A 19015-nucleotide genomic window follows, 5' to 3' on the forward strand; every position below is an offset into this window, starting at 1 on the left:
AAATCGTGGATTTTTAAAAATATATTTTTTCACAAATCGTGGATTTTTAAAAATATATTTTTTCACAAATCGTGGATTTTTAAAAATATATTTTTTCACAAATCGTGGATTTTTAAAAATATATTTTTTCACAAATCGTGGATTTTTAAAAATATATTTTTTCACAAATCGTGGATTTTTAAAAATATATTTTTTCACAAATCGTGGATTTTTAAAAATATAGTTTTTCACAAATCGTGGTTTTTTAAAAATATATTTTTTCACAAATCGTGGATTTTTAAAAAAATACTTTTTAACAAATCGTCGATTTTTAAAAAAATACTTTTTAACAAATCGTCGATTTTTAAAAAAATACTTTTTAACAAATCGTCGATTTTTAAAAAAATACTTTTTAACAAATCGTCGATTTTTAAAAAAATACTTTTTAACAAATCGTCGATTTTTAAAAAAATACTTTTTAACAAATCGTCGATTTTTAAAAAAATACTTTTTAACAAATCGTCGATTTTTAAAAAAATACTTTTTAACAAATCGTCGATTTTTAAAAAAATACTTTTTAACAAATCGTCGATTTTAAAAAAAAATACTTTTTAACAAATCGTCGATTTTTAAAAAAAATACTTTTTAACAAATCGTCGATTTTAAAAAAAAATACTTTTTAACAAATCGTCGATTTTTAAAAAAATACTTTTTAACAAATCGTCGATTTTTAAAAAAATATTTTCAACAAATCGTGGATTTTTAAAAAAATATTTTTTAGCAAATCGTGGATTTTTAAAAAAATATTTTTTAACAAATCGTGAATTTTTAAAAAATATTTTTTAACAAATCGTGGATTTTTAAAAAAATATTTTTTAACAAATCGTGAACTTTTAAAAAATATTTTTTAACAAATCGTAGGTTTTTAAAAAATATTTTTTAACAAATCGTAGATTTTTAAAAAAATATTTTTTAACAAACCCTGCATTTTTAAAAAAATATTTTTTAACAAATCGTGGATTTTTAAAAAAATATTTTTTAACAAATCGTGGATTTTAAAAAAAATATTTTTTAACAAATCGTGGATTTTTAAAAAAATATTTTTTAACAAATCGTGGATTTTAAAAAAAATATTTTTTAACAAATCGTGGATTTTAAAAAAAAAATATTTTTTAACAAATCGTGGATTTTAAAAAAAAAAACATTTTTTAACAAATCGTGGATTTTAAAAAAAATATTTTTTAACAAATCGTGGATTTTTAAAAAAATATATTTTTTTTCACAATTCGTGGATTTTTAAAAATATTTTTTTCACAATTCGTGGATTTTTAAAAATATTTTTTTCACAAATCGTGGATTTTTAAAAATAATTTTTTTTTTCACACGTCAAGGATTTTAATTTTTTAATCGTGGATTTTTAAATATTTTTTTCACAAATCGTGGATTTTTAAAAATTTTTTTCACAAATCGTGGATTTTTAAAATTTTTTTTCACAAATCGTGGATTTTTAAAAATAATTTTTCACGTCAAGGATTTTAATTTTTTTTTTTCAAAAAACGTGGATTCTTAGAAAACTATTTTTTTACAAATCGAAGATTTTTAAAAATATTTTTTTTTTTTACACGTCAAGGATTTTAATTTTTTTTTTAATAACGTGGATTCTTAGAAAACTACTTTTTTGCAAATCGAAGATTTTTAAAAATATTTAGTAACAAAGTATCATTTCACAATTCGTGGATTTTTAAAAATAATTTCTTTCTCAAGTCGCGGATTTTTAAAAAATTTTAATTTTTAAAAATATATTTTTTCGCAAATCCATGATTTTTAAAAAATTTGAATTTTTAAAAAATTTTTCAATTTTTCATATATCGTGGTTTTCCTAAAAAAATATGTTTTCACAAATCGTGTATATTTTAAGTAAATATTTTTTCACAATTCTTAGTTAGAAAAATTAAAAATGGTAGATTTTTTTAAAAAATATTTTTTCAAATCTTGGATTTTGTAAATAATATGGATTTTGTAAATAATATGGAAAATGAGGGTATTCCTTATTCGTCATCGTCAACAATCTACACCCTTTATTTTCCAATGTATTTCATTTTATTGCAGTTCGAATTCAATACTGAATGAGGTTGCTTTTAAAATCAAATGAAACCAAGCATCTGCGGTTTTTAATTCAAATTCAAGCGCGATTTATTTGCGAAATTGTGTTGATGCAATTTTGTTGTAAAGAGGAAAAATAAAACAAAATAAATACATATCAATTTCCTTATTGCCAACTAGTTGGTGGTTAGAAATTTAAGTAGTTACAAAAAATAAACAAAATAATAGCAATATAAACAAAAAATAATAAATAATATAGAAAGTTCTCTGTTGCTTATTTGATAACAAAAATGTGTTTTTGTTTTTTTTTCCAAAATGTTTGGAATATACATTTCCATATTTTCTCATATCGAAACTGTTGAAAAACCTAGTAAGTAGCCTGCACCCAACTCACCTACATAATAATTTACATAGCATATCTCACGCTGGTTTCTTTTCTCCCACTCTCTAATCATATCCAGGGGAGCTTGTCAGTTGTGTAATTTATGAAAATATACACACAACATTTTTTATCATACATAAACTTTTGTTTTTCTTCTGCAATAATGTTAGTGTAACATTATTAACAACAACAACTATATTAGTGGAGCGTTCTGTCTCGTTTGCCTGTTTACATTTGAAAATGTTTATTTGAGCTAAATACCAAAAACAGAATGAAAAACTAACCCATCAACAACATGACGGAGAAAATATAAACTAAAATGCAAAACTAATGAACTCTTTTGAGAGCACAAACATAAGGCGGCAGTCGGTGTTTTTTCCACAATTGTTGCTGCTGCAATTCGAAAAACAATAACACAACTTCAAAGAAAGAAAAAAAGAACAAATAATATTTGCTCCATTTAAATATGCAGGAGTTACGAGATCAACAGGTACACATATCCGGGGGTTAGTTTTAAATAAATGTTAAAATTTGATTAGTAATTCTGGAACTGCTTCCTGATGTCGTTCAGAAATTATTTGTTTTAAAACAGAAAAAATATTTTTTTAAATTCATAAATTTTAAAATTTGGTTAGTAATCGTTCAGAAATTATTTGTTTTAAAACAAAGAATTAATATTTTTTAATTTCACTCAACTTTATATACGACAATAAATAAATAGAAAGTTCATTGAATTCAATTTTGTTATTATAAACAATTTGTTATTTATTTTTTTTTTCATCAGATAGTAGCTCGACATTTATTCTATTACGAGGTATATATTTAATTTTTATTGCATTCGTTAAAAGGCTTTTAATTGCACGACTTTTCGTGTCAGAGTTAATCACAAGGCAAATTATTCACAAGTCTATGTGAGGGGGATGAGGAGAAGAGGGGTGTCACCATTTGCCATCAATAAATTGTTTTCATGTTTCAGTAGGGAAGCAAAAACAAAGATAACGAACGCTAATTACTCTCACCTAGACCAGAAGTCATTTTAATTGATAGTAAATTCCGTTTTGGAGGGGAATAAAATTTAGAAAATAGAGGAGGAGAGGATATGATAGGCAAACACCAGCAAAAGTTGTGTTGGGAAACTTCAGCTGTGCATACAAAGCATGTCCTACAAAATCCATATTTACTTATTTTTTAAAAAATTCGGATTAGCAAAATATTAAAAAAAAATCCGAATAGCAAATTACTTTTTTTAAAAATTCACATTATCAAAAAACAAAAAAAAAAATAAACTATTTTTTAAGACATCCACGATTTGTATAAAAATATTTAAAACAAAAACATCGATTTAAAAAAATATTTTTTAAAAATCCACGATTTAAAAAAAAATTAAAAATCCAAGATTTGTAACAAATATTTTTATTTTAAAATAACCCCGATTTAGAAAAAATATTTTCTTTTTAAATCCCCGATTAAATTTCCCTTTGCGCGCGCCTCCGCTGTTTTTTGTTTGTTTGGTTTATTGTTGAAGGGAAATTTGTTAAAAACAAAATTCCAACAACAACCTCACAGGCAACTGTGGTGATGTTCTTTTCAACTCACAGAATTCGATGAATTCTTAGTTGATACGTGCTGACATGTTGCAGAATATTTTGATTTTGGTGTTTCTTTGGAAAAGCCGAAAAGTGAGTGTGATTCTCATTTATTTAAGAATACTAGGCATCATTTCAAAAAGCCGAAAAGCCAATTGATAATCCCCTTCGCCGGGATGAAATCATGATATTGGTAGCGATCAGTAAAATTTTGCAACACTGTCAGTTCGTTTTGAAAAACATTACTCTCTGTAATAGAGGGTAATAAATGAAGTTGAGCCAATGGGGGAATACTCCACTCAAGCATTCAAATGAGATTGAATCTTCAACAATAAACAAAACAAACAAAAATTATATTTTTTTAAATATTTTTAAAGAATCTACGATTTGTGAAAAAAATATTTATTTTAAAAAAATCGACAAATTGGCAATTCCACGATTTGTAAAAAAAAATTAAAAAAATCAAGATTTGTCAAAAAATATTTTTTAAAAAATCCACGATTTGTGAAAAAAAAAATAAAGAAATCACAATTTAAAAAATATTTTTTAAAAATTCACGATTTAGAAAGAAAAAATTTTAAAAATCCGCCATTTATAAAAAATATTTTTAAAACATCCACGCCTTCATGGCGGATGGATAGTCCTTAAAAAATATTTAAAACAAACAAATCTTTCAAACAACTTTGACGCCTTAATGACAGATGGTGGGACCTTAACAAATATTTAAAAATTCCTTCAAAAATAATTTTAACCAGTAAGGAAAGGATCAAAGTCGAGCGGGGCGGACTATATGATACCCTACACCACTGTGAATATGTAAAATATATATGGAAGCTATATTCAAATCTTAACCAATATAATATCGATATAATTTGGCACATTTATTTCCAGACCGAATTCAGTCACACATTGCAAATATTACTGAAATCGGACTTATATAGCGTGTTTGGTTCAGCAAATACGCGAAATCGGTCGAACATATATATGGGAGCTATATTCAAATCTGAACCGATGTCGATATAATTTGGTACATTTATTTCCAGACCGAATTTAGTCACACATTCCAAATTTCATCGAAATCGGAATCGGACATATATAGTGTTTGGTATATATATAGGGTTTGGTACAGAAAATACGTGAAATCGGCCGAAAATATATATGGGAGCTATATCCAAAGCTGAACCGATTTTCACAAAAGCAATAGCGTTCTTCCTGTGGCTAAAAAAATTGCAGTCTCCAATTTTCAGCTGAATCGGACAAAAAATGTATGTTGCGAACAAAAATGCATGGACAGACGGACGGACATGCACAAATCGACTCAGAAAGTGATTATATGTATATCCCCAAAAGGAACTATGGGTCTATTTCGTTTCCTTTTGTATGTTACATACAAATGCACAAAGACATAATACCCCTTACCACAGTGTGGTGTAGGGTATAATAACGGATCGATGGTCCTTTAAAAAATCATTGAAACAATTTTTAAAAGAATGCTTGAAAATTTTTCAAAGAAATCCTTGAAAAATATTTAAAAATAAGCCAAGCCTTCGTGACGAATTGGTGGTATTTAAAAAAATATTAAAAAAATTCTTGAAACACATTTAAAAAAGCCACGCCTTTATGCCGGATTAAAAAACATTTTGAATAAATCTTTGAAATATATTTAAAAAAATCTATGAAATTTCTTGAGAAAAATCTTTGAAAAATATTTTTAAAAAATCTTAGAATAATTTTGAAAAAAAAAACTTCAAAAAATCATGACGGATATTTAACAAAATCGTTTAAAAATATTTTTAAACATAACTTCGCCATGATGACGGATATTTAAAAAAATCGTTGAAAAATATTTTTAAATTTATGACTTTTTTACAACCTCGTATACCTGTATGATGTTTTGATGAGTTTTTCCTAAGATTACATAAAATCTTAATTATAAGGATATTTCTTGAGATTTTTTTTTCGTTTCATAGTATTTTTTAATATTTGTTTTAAAGTAATTTGTGCGTTACCTTTTTTAATAACTAGATTGAATAAACTTTATTTTAGTCATTAATAGGCAAAAGTTCATTAATTCCAATACAGGAAATCATTTTAGAGAACGGTCAAAAATTCATAACTCTAATGTACAACTTCATGACGGATATTAAAAAAACTTGTTAGAAAATATTTTTAAATATATCCACGCCTTCTTAACGGATATTTCAAAATATCGTTGAAAAATATGTGTACACATATCCACGCCTTCACAAAAATTCTTGAAAAAAAATTAAAAAATTCTTGAAAACTATATTACAAAATTTGTGAAACATAAAAAATACTTTTTGAAAATTTGAAAATTTAAAAAAAAACACATTGGAAAAATCACAATTCAAGAAAAACATTTTTAACTATTTAAAAGTAAATATTAAAAAAAACTAGCAAAATATTTTTTTAAAAAATTCGTATTAGCAAAGTACTTTTTTAAAAATTCAGATTATCAAAAACCAACTATTTTTAAGACATCCACGATTTGTATAAAAATATTTTTAAAAAAATCCTCGATATCAAAAAAAAAATTAAAAAAATCCTCTATTTAGAAAAAAATATTTTTTTAAAATCCACGATATAAAAAAATTTAAAAACCACGATTTGTAAAAAATATTTTTAAAAAATTAGAATTTTTTTAATCCACGATATAAAAAAATTATAAAAACCACGATTTGTAAACAAATATTTTTTTAAAAATTCACGATTTGTAAAAAAATATTTTTTTAAAAATTCACGATTTGTAAAAAAATATTTTTTTAAAAATTCACGATTTGTAAAAACAAAATCCACGATTTGTAAAAAAATATTTTTTTAAAAATCCACGATTTGTAAAAAAATATTTTTTTAAAAATCCACGAATTGTAAAAAAATATTTTTTTAAAAATCCACGATTTGTAAAAAAATATTTTTTTAAAAATCCACGAATTGTAAAAAAATATTTTTTTAAAAATCCACGATTTGTAAAAAAATATTTTTTTAAAAATCCACGAATTGTAAAAAAATATTTTTTTAAAAATCCACGATTTGTAAAAAAATATTTTTTTAAAAATCCACGATTTGTAAAAAAATATTTTTTTAAAAATCCACGATTTGTAAAAAAATATTTTTTTAAAAATCCACGATTTGTAAAAAAATATTTTTTTAAAAATCCACGATTTGTAAAAAAATATTTTTTTAAAAATCCACGATTAGTAAAAAAATATTTTTTTAAAAATCCACGATTTGTAAAAAAATATTTTTTTAAAAATCCACGATTTGTAAAAAAATATTTTTTTTAAAAATCCACGATTTGTAAAAAAATATTTTTTTTAAAAATCCACGATTTGTAAAAAAATATTTTTTTTAAAAATCCACGATTTGTAAAAAAATATTTTTTTTAAAAATCCACGATTTGTAAAAAAATATTTTTTTAAAAATCCACGATTTGTAAAAAAAATATTTTTTTAAAAATCCACGATTTGTAAAAAAATATTTTTTTAAAAATCCACGATTTGTAAAAAAATATTTTTTTAAAAATCCACGATTTGTAAAAAAATATTTTTTTTAAAAAATCCACGATTTGTAAAAAAATATTTTTTTTAATAATCCACGATTTGTAAAAAAATATTTTTTTTAATAATCCACGATTTGTAAACTTCTCATTGAACTTTTTTCTTTGCTTACCTTTATACTTCGAGCTGGGTATAAAAAGTTTCTTGTTGAAGAAGTTATTGAAAAGTAACTTCGGTGGTGAATATCCACAAACAAGAAACAAGGGAACTGATGAGATCCAGTGGCGTGGATCGAAACTATAGTATTCCCTGCCTTACCCCTTGGCGAACAATGCCAAATCTTTTCCACTAATAAACTAGTTGTTTTAAAATATTAAAACAACAACAATGGGATTAAGCCAGACTATTTTGAAAAAAACGAAAAAAAATATATTTTTTTAAATCCTCGATTTAGAAAAAAAATATTTTCTTAAAAATTCACGATTTAGAAAGAAATATTGTTTAGAAAAATATTTTTCTAAAAAATCCATGACTTTTATAAAAATATTTTTTAAATCCACGGTTTTATAAAAATATTGTTTTAAAAATCCATACTTGATATGCAAAAAAAAATTAAAGAAACCACGATTTGTGAAAAAATATTTTTTTAAGAATCCACGATTTCTGAAAAAAATATATTTTTTAAGAATCCACAATTTCTAAAAAAACATTTAAAAAAGTCACGATTTGTGAAAAAATACTTTTAAAGAATCCACGATTTGTAAAAAAATAAATAAAAAATTTAGATTTTCAAAAAAACAAACAAACTATTTACTATCCTCGATTTAGAAAAAAAATATATTTTTCAAAAAACCACGATTTAAAAAAAATATTTTTTAAAAATTCGCGACTTAAAAAAAATGATTTTTTAAAAATCCACGATTGTAGAAATGTCTTTAAAAAAATCCAAGATTTAGAAAAAAATATTTTCTTAAAAATCCACGATTTAGAAAAAAATGTAATTTTAATCAACAATTTAGAAAAAATATTTTTTAAAAATACACGATTTAGAAAAAATATTGTTTAAAAATTCACGATTTAGCAAAATATTTTCCTAAAAAATTCATGACTTTTATAAAAATATTTTTTAAAACCTCGGTTTTATAAAAATATTGTTTTAAAAATCCATACTTGATACGCAAAAAAAAAATTAAAGAAAGCACGATTTGTGAAAAAAAAATTGTTTAAAGAATCCACTATTTCTGAAAAAAAATATTTTTTAAAGAATCCACAATTTGTAAACAATTAAAAATTCACGATTTGTGAAAAAACAAGTAAAAAAGTATCAGTCGGCTTTGCCGACAGAGATATACCCTCAGCCTGTGTATATTGAAACAATTTTTTCCTAAAACACGTATGTATATAGGGGGTTTTAAAAATTTTGGGCGTTTGAACCGACAAAAATGTTGATTAAAGATCAAAAGTTTTGAGGTGCATTACGATAACTTTTAAATTTAAGTCCCAAGACACAAACCACGCAGTTGGCAGAGCGTTAGCAGCGCATAACATTAAAGCTATTGCAAAATTGATTTTGCTACAAAATCGAATTTATTTACTCAATTCAACCTAAAAAGGATCAAAATGGACACTTTTTACTAATTTCTATTGTTTACCAAGTAATCCCGGCTCTATGGTTATTTACAACCTGTATGTAATAACAGAAGTATAGCGGTAGGTCATTTGTGTACTACGTCCACAAGGACAATCCTTCAAGGACAAAATAGATACCAATGGAAAGCTCTTGAAGAGTAGAATCTACTGAAATAATAAAACAGTCGAAAAGTTCAGCTAGTTTTCAAGATATTTGACCATTTTGGGAGGTTACCCTTAGTCAGGACGATTATTCTAAGTCCTGCGTCCGCAAGCACAATTCTGCATGGTCAAAGAGGGTACCAATGGAATGCTATTGATGAGTAGCATCTACTGAAATAATAAAACAGTCGAAAAGTTCAGCTAGTTTCCGAGTTATTTGAACATTTTTGAGGTAACCCTTAGTCAGGACGATTATTCTAACTCCTGCGTCCGCAAGGACAATTCTGCATGGTCAAAAAGGGTACCAATGGAAAGCTATTGATGAGTAGCATCTACTGAAATAATAAAACAGTCGAAAAGTTCAGCTAGCTTCCGAGTTATTTGACCATTTTGGCGGTAACCCTTAGTCAGGACGATTATTCTAACTCCTGCGTCCGCAAGGACAATTCTGCATGGTCAAAGAGGGTACTAACGGAAAGCTATTGATGAGTAGCATCTACTGAAATAATAAAACAGTCGAAAAGTTCAGCTAGTTTCCGAGTTATTTGACCATTTTGGCAGTAACCCTTAGTCAGGACGATTATTCTCACTCCTGCGTCCGCAAGGACAATTCTGCATGGTCAAAATGGGTACTAGTGGAAAGCTCTTGATGATTATCATCTACTGAAATAATAAAACAGTCGTAAAGTTCAGCTAGTTTCCGAGTTATTTGACCATTTTGGCAGTAACCCTTAGTCAGGACGATTATTCTCACTCCTGCGTCCGCAAGGACAATTCTGCATGGTCAAAATGGGTACTAGTGGAAAGCTCTTGATGATTATCATCTACTGAAATAATAAAACAGTCGAAAAGTTCAGCTAGTTTCCGAGTTATTTGACCATTTTGGCGGTAACCCTTAGTCAGGACGATTATTCTAACTCCTGCGTCCGCAAGGACAATTCTGCATGGTCAAAGAGGGTACCAATGGAAAGCTCTTGAAGAGTAGCATCTAGTAAAATAATAAAACAGTCGCAAAGTTCGGCTAGTTTTCAAGATATTTGACCATTTTGGGAGGTTACCCTTAGTCAGGACGATTATTCTAACTCCTGCGTCCGCAAGGACAATTCTGCATGGTCAAAGAGGGTACCAATGGAATGCTATTGATGAGCAGCATCTACTGAAATAATAAAACAGTCGAAAAGTTCAGCTAGTTTCCGAGTTATTTGACCATTTTGGCGGTAACCCTTAGTCAGGACGATTATTCTAACTCCTGCGTCCGCAAGGACAATTCTGCATGGTCAAAAAGGGTACCAATGGAAAGCTATTGATGAGTAGCATCTACTGAAATAATAAAACAGTCGAAAAGTTCAGCTAGCTTCCGAGTTATTTGACCATTTTGGCGGTAACCCTTAGTCAGGACGATTATTCTAACTCCTGCGTCCGCAAGGACAATTCTGCATGGTCAAAATGGGTACCAATGGAAAGCCCTTGAAGAGTAGCATCTAGTAAAATAATGAAATAGTCGAAAAGTTCAGCTAGTTTTCAAGATATTTGACCATTTTGGGAGGTTACCCTTAGTCAGGACGATTATTCTAACCCCTGCGTCCGTAAGGACAATTCTGCATGGTCAAAGAGGGTACTAACGGAAAGCTATTGATGAGTAGCATCTACTGAACTAATAAAACAGCCGAAAAGTTCAGCTAGTTTCCGAGTTATTTGACCATTTTGGCGGTAACCCCTAGTCAGGACGATTATTCTAACTCCTGCGTCCGCAAGGACAATTCTGCATGGTCAAAGAGGGTACCAATGGAAAGCTCTTGAAGAGTAGCATCTAGTAAAATAATAAAACAGTCGCAAAGTTCAGCTAGTTTCCGAGTTATTTGACCATTTTGGCGGTAAGCTTTAGTCAGGACGATTATTCTATGAAAAAATCCGATTTAAACTAAACCAAGGGATTTTTTGAACTTTCGGGGCCTATACCTCGGGAAGCATGGACTTCCTGCCCATGATATATTTTTTGGCGTTATCAGCACTGCAAGCCCTATCTGTGGTAAAAATATCAGATCGATCCGAATCTAGTCCGAACATTCATCCTGCTCCAAAAAAATCAAAACTGTGGTCTTGTGAATTTTTTCCTATAGAAAAAAATCAAAACTGTGGTTTTGTGAATTTTTTTCTATAGAAAAAAATCAAAACTGTGGTTTTGTGAATTTTTTTCTATAGAAAAAAATCAAAACTGTGGTTTTGTGAATTTTTTTCTATAGAAAAAAATCAAAACTGTGGTTTTGTGAATTTTTTTCTATAGAAAAAAATCAAAACTGTGGTTTTGTGAATTTTTTTCTATAGAAAAAAATCAAAACTGTGGTTTTGTGAATTTTTTTCTATAGAAAAAAATCAAAACTGCGGTCTTGTGAATTTTTTTCTATAGAAAAAAATCAAAACTGTGGTTTTGTGAATTTTTTTCTATAGAAAAAAATCAAAACTGTGGTTTTGTGAATTTTTTTCTATAGAAAAAAATCAAAACTGTGGTTTTGTGAATTTTTTTCTATAGAAAAAAATCAAAACTGTGGTTTTGTGAATTTTTTTCTATAGAAAAAAATCAAAACTGTGGTTTTGTGAATTTTTTTCTATAGAAAAAAATCAAAACTGTGGTTTTGTGAATTTTTTTCTATAGAAAAAAATCAAAACTGTGGTTTTGTGAATTTTTTTCTATAGAAAAAAATCAAAACTGTGGTTTTGTGAATTTTTTTCTATAGAAAAAAATCAAAACTGTGGTTTTGTGAATTTTTTTCTATAGAAAAAAATCAAAACTGTGGTTTTGTGAATTTTTTTCTATAGAAAAAAATCAAAACTGTGGTTTTGTGAATTACCTTAGTCAAAACTGTGGTTTTGTGAATTTTTTTCTATAGAAAAAAATCAAAACTGAGGTTTTGTGAATTTTTTTCTATAGAAAAAAATCAAAACTGAGGTTTTGTGAATTTTTTTCTATAGAAAAAAATCAAAACTGAGGTTTTGTGAATTTTTTTCTATAGAAAAAAATCAAAACTGAGGTTTTGTGAATTTTTTTCTATAGAAAAAAATCAAAACTGAGGTTTTGTGAATTTTTTTCTATAGAAAAAAATCAAAACTGAGGTTTTGTGAATTTTTTTCTATAGAAAAAAATCAAAACTGAGGTTTTGTGAATTTTTTTTTATAGAAAAAAATCAAAACTGAGGTTTTGTGAATTTTTTTCTATAGAAAAAATCAAAACTGAGGTTTTGTGAATTTTTTTCTATAGAAAAAAATCAAAACTGAGGTTTTGTGAATTTTTTTCTATAGAAAAAAATCAAAACTGAGGTTTTGTGAATTTTTTTCTATAGAAAAAAATCAAAACTGAGGTTTTGTGAATTTTTTTCTATAGAAAAAAATCAAAACTGAGGTTTTGTGAATTTTTTTCTATAGAAAAAAATCAAAACTGAGGTTTTGTGAATTTTTTTCTATAGAAAAAAATCAAAACTGAGGTTTTGTGAATTTTTTTCTATAGAAAAAATCAAAACTGAGGTTTTGTGAATTTTTTTCTATAGAAAAAAAAATTAATTTTTTCTATAGAAAAAAATTTGAAGTTTTGTCAGTTTTTTTCTAAAGAAAAAAATATCGGTCTTAATTTCTATGATAAATAAATTTAGGATATTTTTCACTGGCTTTGTTTCGATAGACTTAAAAATCTATCTTTGGAATTTTTCAACAATTGAAAATCCGTGCCCATGTCTTGGAAACCAAGGACATCCCTCATTAAATATGGTTACACTGCACCCCGGAAATTGTGGCAGTTATGCGGGAAAGGCAGTTACGAAAATCCCGCATAGCTACCTCATGGGGATAGTTACAAAAATCTGATCTCAACCTTACCAATAACGACAAAAACTAGAACATAAATGTCAAATAAAAAATAATTTAAAAAAATTAAGTTTCAGTGTTTTATTTAGAAATGCCCTTAAAACTAAAAAATAATTTGTCGCTTAGCCTCAATAAATATATTCTTTCTCATGATAGAATCTCTCAAATAAAACGCTTGTATTTAAATTATGAATGGTGGCAAAATTAAATGGCAAGCGTTTTATTTGAGAGATTTTACCATGAGAAAGAATATATTTATTGAGGCTAAGCGACAAATTATTTTTTAGTTTTAAGTGCATTTCTAAATAAAACACTAAAACTTAATTTTTTTAAATTATTTTTTATTTTTAACTTTTTATACCCTCAGCATTTATGCTAACGAGGGTATATACACTTTCATACGGGCAAAGTGTGCCTCATCGAAATAATGGTTTTAGACCCCAAGTATATTTGGACGAAATGTGTTTCAGACAATTTGGAGTCGATTTAGCAATGTCCGTCTGTCTGTCTGTCTGGCTGGCTGGAGCGCACGATAACTCTCGAACGGATGAACCGATTCGGTTCAAATTTTGGCTTTCGTAATATTTTGCCCAAACTTAGTTTAAGTTCGAAGATGAGCTATATCGGTCCACTCCTTCCGGTACCTCCCCCACAAAAGTTCGAAAATGTTCGGAAAATTTGTGCGCACGATAACTCTTGAAGGGAGTAACCGATTTGGTCCATACTTTGCCCATCGTGGAGCGTGTTCCAGACTTAGATCTGGTTTTAATATGGACTCAATCGGTCCACTCCGTCGGGTACCTCCCACACAAAAATTTGGAAAACTTCAGTTTAGGACCATCTCTCGAATCGCTTTGATTTTTGCTTTAGCAACTTGTATTCACTGCCCTCCATACGACGGTATAAGTTTCATCAGGGGCAAGTCCATACTTCCTGAGAAAATAGCCTGAAAGTTGCAAAAAACCCCTATGACACCGTGTGAGGAGGTTGGAGGGCAAAATAACTCTCGAACAGGTCTGCCGATTCGGTCCAAAGTTTGGCCTTAGTAATATTTTGTCCAAACATAGTTTAAGTTCGAAGATAAGCCATATCGGTCCACTCCTTCAGATACCTCCCCCACAAAAGTTCAAAAATGTTCGGAAAAATTGTGCGTACCATAACTCTTGAAGAGAGTGGCCGAATTGGACTTTACTTTACACATCCTAATATATCTACCAGATATAGATCAGGTTCAAATATGGACTATATTAATCCACTCCATCCGGTACCTCCCACACAAAATTTCGGATACATGTTCACTTTAAGACCTGCTTTCGAATTACTTTGATTTTTGTTGAAGCAACTTGCATTCGCTGCCTCAATTGCGATGGTAAAAGTTGTTTCACGGGCAAGTCCATACTTCTTGAGCAAACAGCCCGAAGGGTGTAAAAACCCCCTATGGCACCATATGTAGTGGCTGGAGATCCACTTCCATAATGGTCAATGTCGATCCATTCCTTTTTGTATCTCCTCCGCAAAACGTTTGATCTTTAATCATAATCAACATTTTTGTCGGTTCAAACGCCCAAAATTTTTAAAACCCCCTAAATACATACGTTTTTTGCGCAAAAAAAAGTTTCAATATGTTCAGGCTGAGGGTATATCTCTGTCGGCAAAGCCGACTGATACTTTTTTACTTGTTAGTAAATACATTTTTTTGACCACTGAGAACCCTAAATGCCGAATTACAGTTCATTTGAGCAGAAAATGTAGATTAAAATGCTTGAAATTGGGTGGTACCGTTATATGAAGGCTATATTAAACCTTGACCTACGTCCACAATTTTTAGTGGGGAAGTTCCTAGACTATTGAGAACTCCAAATGCCTAGTTACAGAAAATTCGGGCTAAAAATGAAGACAAAATCCCCAAAATACCAGAAGTCGGGTGGTACCGTTATATGGGGGCTATAGGAAAAAATGGACCCATATTGGTTTTGGTTTCATATTCATGTATTGTCATCTAAATCTGAAACATGTGCAAAGTTTTAGTTCGATTGGTCAATTGCAACCGTGCTAAAAATCAGTTACCAGATTTGAACTAAACACACACCAAAGCAAGTTAAATAAAACACTGTAAAAACAAAATGGTGTATAGTAGAATAGTTCATTTTAAGTTCAGCTAGTATTATTAGTATTTCAGTAGATGCTACTCATCAATAGCTTTCCATTGGTACCCTTTTTGACCATGCAGAATTGTCCTTGCGGACGCAGGTGTTAGAATAATCGTTCTGACTAAGGGTTACCTCAAAAATGTTCAAATAACTCGGAAACTAGCTGAACTTTTCGACTGTTTTATTATTTCAGTAGATGCTACTCATCAATAGCTTTCCATTGGTACCCTCTTTGACCATGCAGAATTGTCCTTACGGACGCAGGGGTTAGAATAATCGTCCTGACTAAGGGTAACCTCCCAAAATGGTCAAATATCTTGAAAACTAGCTGAACTTTTCGACTATTTCATTATTTTACTAGATGCTACTCTTCAAGGGCTTTCCATTGGTACCCATTTTGACCATGCAGAATTGTCCTTGCGGACGCAGGACTTAGAATAATCGTCCTGACTAAGGGTTACCGCCAAAATGGTCAAATAACTCGGAAGCTAGCTGAACTTTTCGACTGTTTTATTATTTCAGTAGATGCTACTCATCAATAGCTTTCCATTGGTACCCTTTTTGACCATGCAGAATTGTCCTTGCGGACGCAGGAGTTAGAATAATCGTCCTGACTAAGGGTTACCGCCAAAATGGTCAAATAACTCGGAAACTAGCTGAACTTTTCGACTGTTTTATTATTTCAGTAGATGATAATCATCAAGAGCTTTCCACTAGTACCCATTTTGACCATGCAGAATTGTCCTTGCGGACGCAGGAGTGAGAATAATCGTCCTGACTAAGGGTTACTGCCAAAATGGTCAAATAACTCGGAAACTAGCTGAACTTTTCGACTGTTTTATTATTTCAGTAGATGCTACTCATCAATAGCTTTCCGTTAGTACCCTCTTTGACCATGCAGAATTGTCCTTGCGGACGCAGGAGTTAGAATAATCGTCCTGACTAAGGGTTACCGCCAAAATGGTCAAATAACTCGGAAGCTAGCTGAACTTTTCGACTGTTTTATTATTTCAGTAGATGCTACTCATCAATAGCTTTCCATTGGTACCCTTTTTGACCATGCAGAATTGTCCTTGCGGACGCAGGAGTTAGAATAATCGTCCTGACTAAGGGTTACCGCCAAAATGGTCAAATAACTCGGAAGCTAGCTGAACTTTTCGACTGTTTTATTATTTCAGTAGATGCTACTCATCAATAGCTTTCCATTGGTACCCTTTTTGACCATGCAGAATTGTCCCTGCGGACGCAGGACTTAGAATAATCGTCCTGACTAAGGGTAACCTCCCAAAATGGTCAAATATCTTGAAAACTAGCTGAACTTTTCGACTGTTTTATTATTTCAGTAGATTCTACTCTTCAAGAGCTTTCCATTGGTACCCTTTTTTACCATGCAGAATTGTCCTTGCGGACGCAGGAGTTAGAATAATCGTCCTGACTAAGGGTTACCGCCAAAATGGTCAAATAACTCGGAAACTAGCTGAACTTTTCGACTGTTTTAATATTTCAGTAGATGATACTCATCAATAGCATTCCATTGGTACCCTCTTTGACCATGCAGAATTGTCCTTGCGGACGCAGGAGTTAGAATAATCGTCCTGACTAAGGGTAACCTCCCAAAATGGTCAAATATCTTGAAAACTAGCCGAACTTTGCAACTGTTTTATTATTTTACTAGATGCTACTCTTCAAGAGCTTTCCATTGGTACCCTCTTTGACGATGCAGAATTGTCCTTGCGGACGCAGGAGTTAGAATAATCGTCCTGACTAAGGGTTACCGCCAAAATGGTCAAATAACTCGGAAACTAGCTGAACTTTTCGACTGTTTTATTATTTCAGTAGATGATAATCATCAAGAGCTTTCCACTAGTACCCATTTTGACCATGCAGAATTGTCCTTGCGGACGCAGGAGTGAGAATAATCGTCCTGACTAAGGGTTACTGCCAAAATGGTCAAATAACTCGGAAACTAGCTGAACTTTTCGACTGTTTTATTATTTCAGTAGATGCTACTCATCAATAGCTTTCCGTTAGTACCCTCTTTGACCATGCAGAATTGTCCTTGCGGACGCAGGAGTTAGAATAATCGTCCTGACTAAGGGTTACCGCCAAAATGGTCAAATAACTCGGAAGCTAGCTGAACTTTTCGACTGTTTTATTATTTCAGTAGATGCTACTCATCAATAGCTTTCCATTGGTACCCTTTTTGACCATGCAGAATTGTCCCTGCGGACGCAGGAGTTAGAATAATCGTCCTGACTAAGGGTAACCTCCCAAAATGGTCAAATATCTTGAAAACTAGCTGAACTTTTCGACTGTTTTATTATTTCAGTAGATGCTACTCATCAATAGCTTTCCGTTAGTACCCTCTTTGACCATGCAGAATTGTCCTTGCGGACGCAGGAGTTAGAATAATCGTCCTGACTAAGGGTTACCGCCAAAATGGTCAAATAACTCGGAAGCTAGCTGAACTTTTCGACTGTTTTATTATTTCAGTAGATGCTACTCATCAATAGCTTTCCATTGGTACCCTTTTTGACCATGCAGAATTGTCCCTGCGGACGCAGGACTTAGAATAATCGTCCTGACTAAGGGTAACCTCCCAAAATGGTCAAATATCTTGAAAACTAGCTGAACTTTTCGACTGTTTTATTATTTCAGTAGATTCTACTCTTCAAGAGCTTTCCATTGGTACCCTTTTTTACCATGCAGAATTGTCCTTGCGGACGCAGGAGTTAGAATAATCGTCCTGACTAAGGGTTACCGTCAAAATGGTCAAATGACTCGGAAACTAGCTGAACTTTTCGAATATTTTATTATTTCAGTAGATGCTACTCTTCAAGAGCTTTCCATTGGTATCTATTTTGTCCTTGCAGGATTGTCCTTGTGGACGTAGTACACAAATGACCTACCGCTATACTTCTGTTATTACATACAGGTTGTAAATAACCATAGAGCCGGGATTACTTGGTAAACAATAGAAATTAGTAAAAAGTGTCCTTTTTGATCCTTTTTAGGTTGAATTGAGTAAATAAATTCGATTTTGTAGCAAAATCAATTTTGCAATAGCTTTAATGTTATGCGCTGCTAACGCTCTGCCAACTGCGTGGTTTGTGTCTTGGGACTTATATTTAAAAGTTATCGTAATGCACCTAAAGTTTTGCTGAGGAGGTACTAAAAGGAATTGATCGACATTGACCATTATGGAAGTGGATCTCCAGCCACAACATATGGTGCCATAGGGGGTTTTTACACTCTTCGGGCTGTTTGCTCAAGAAGTATGGACTTGCCCCTAAAAACTTTTACCATCGTAATTGAGGTAGCGAATGCAAGTTGCATCAACAAAAATAAAAGCGATTCGAGAGCTGGTCCTAAACTGAACTTTTCTGAAATTTTGTGTGGGAGGTACCCGAAGGAGTGGACCGATTAAGTCCTTATTGTAACCTCATCTAAGTCTGGTAAAAATTTCGCGATGTGCAAAGTATGGACCACATCGGTTACTCCCTTCAAGAGTTATCGTGCGCACAAATTTTCCGAACATTTTCGAACTTTTGTGGGAGAGGTACCGGAAGGAGTGGACCGATATAACCCATCTTCGAACTTATCCTAAGTTTGGACAAAATATTACGAAAGCCAAATTTTGGACCCAATCGG

The 19015-nt window shown here is 30.4% G+C and overlaps 1 protein-coding gene across 1 annotated transcript in view; it reads right to left on the reverse strand.

Moving 5' to 3' along the window:
- Hs6st (heparan sulfate 6-O-sulfotransferase) overlaps positions 1 to 19015 on the reverse strand; it is a 278735-nt gene that overhangs the window by 236597 nt on the left and 23123 nt on the right. The window lies entirely within an intron of this gene.

Source organism: Musca autumnalis, unplaced genomic scaffold (genome assembly GCF_047663935.1).
Source record: "Musca autumnalis isolate F117 unplaced genomic scaffold, ASM4766393v1 scaffold_1, whole genome shotgun sequence".
Lineage (NCBI taxonomy): Eukaryota > Metazoa > Arthropoda > Insecta > Diptera > Muscidae > Musca > Musca autumnalis.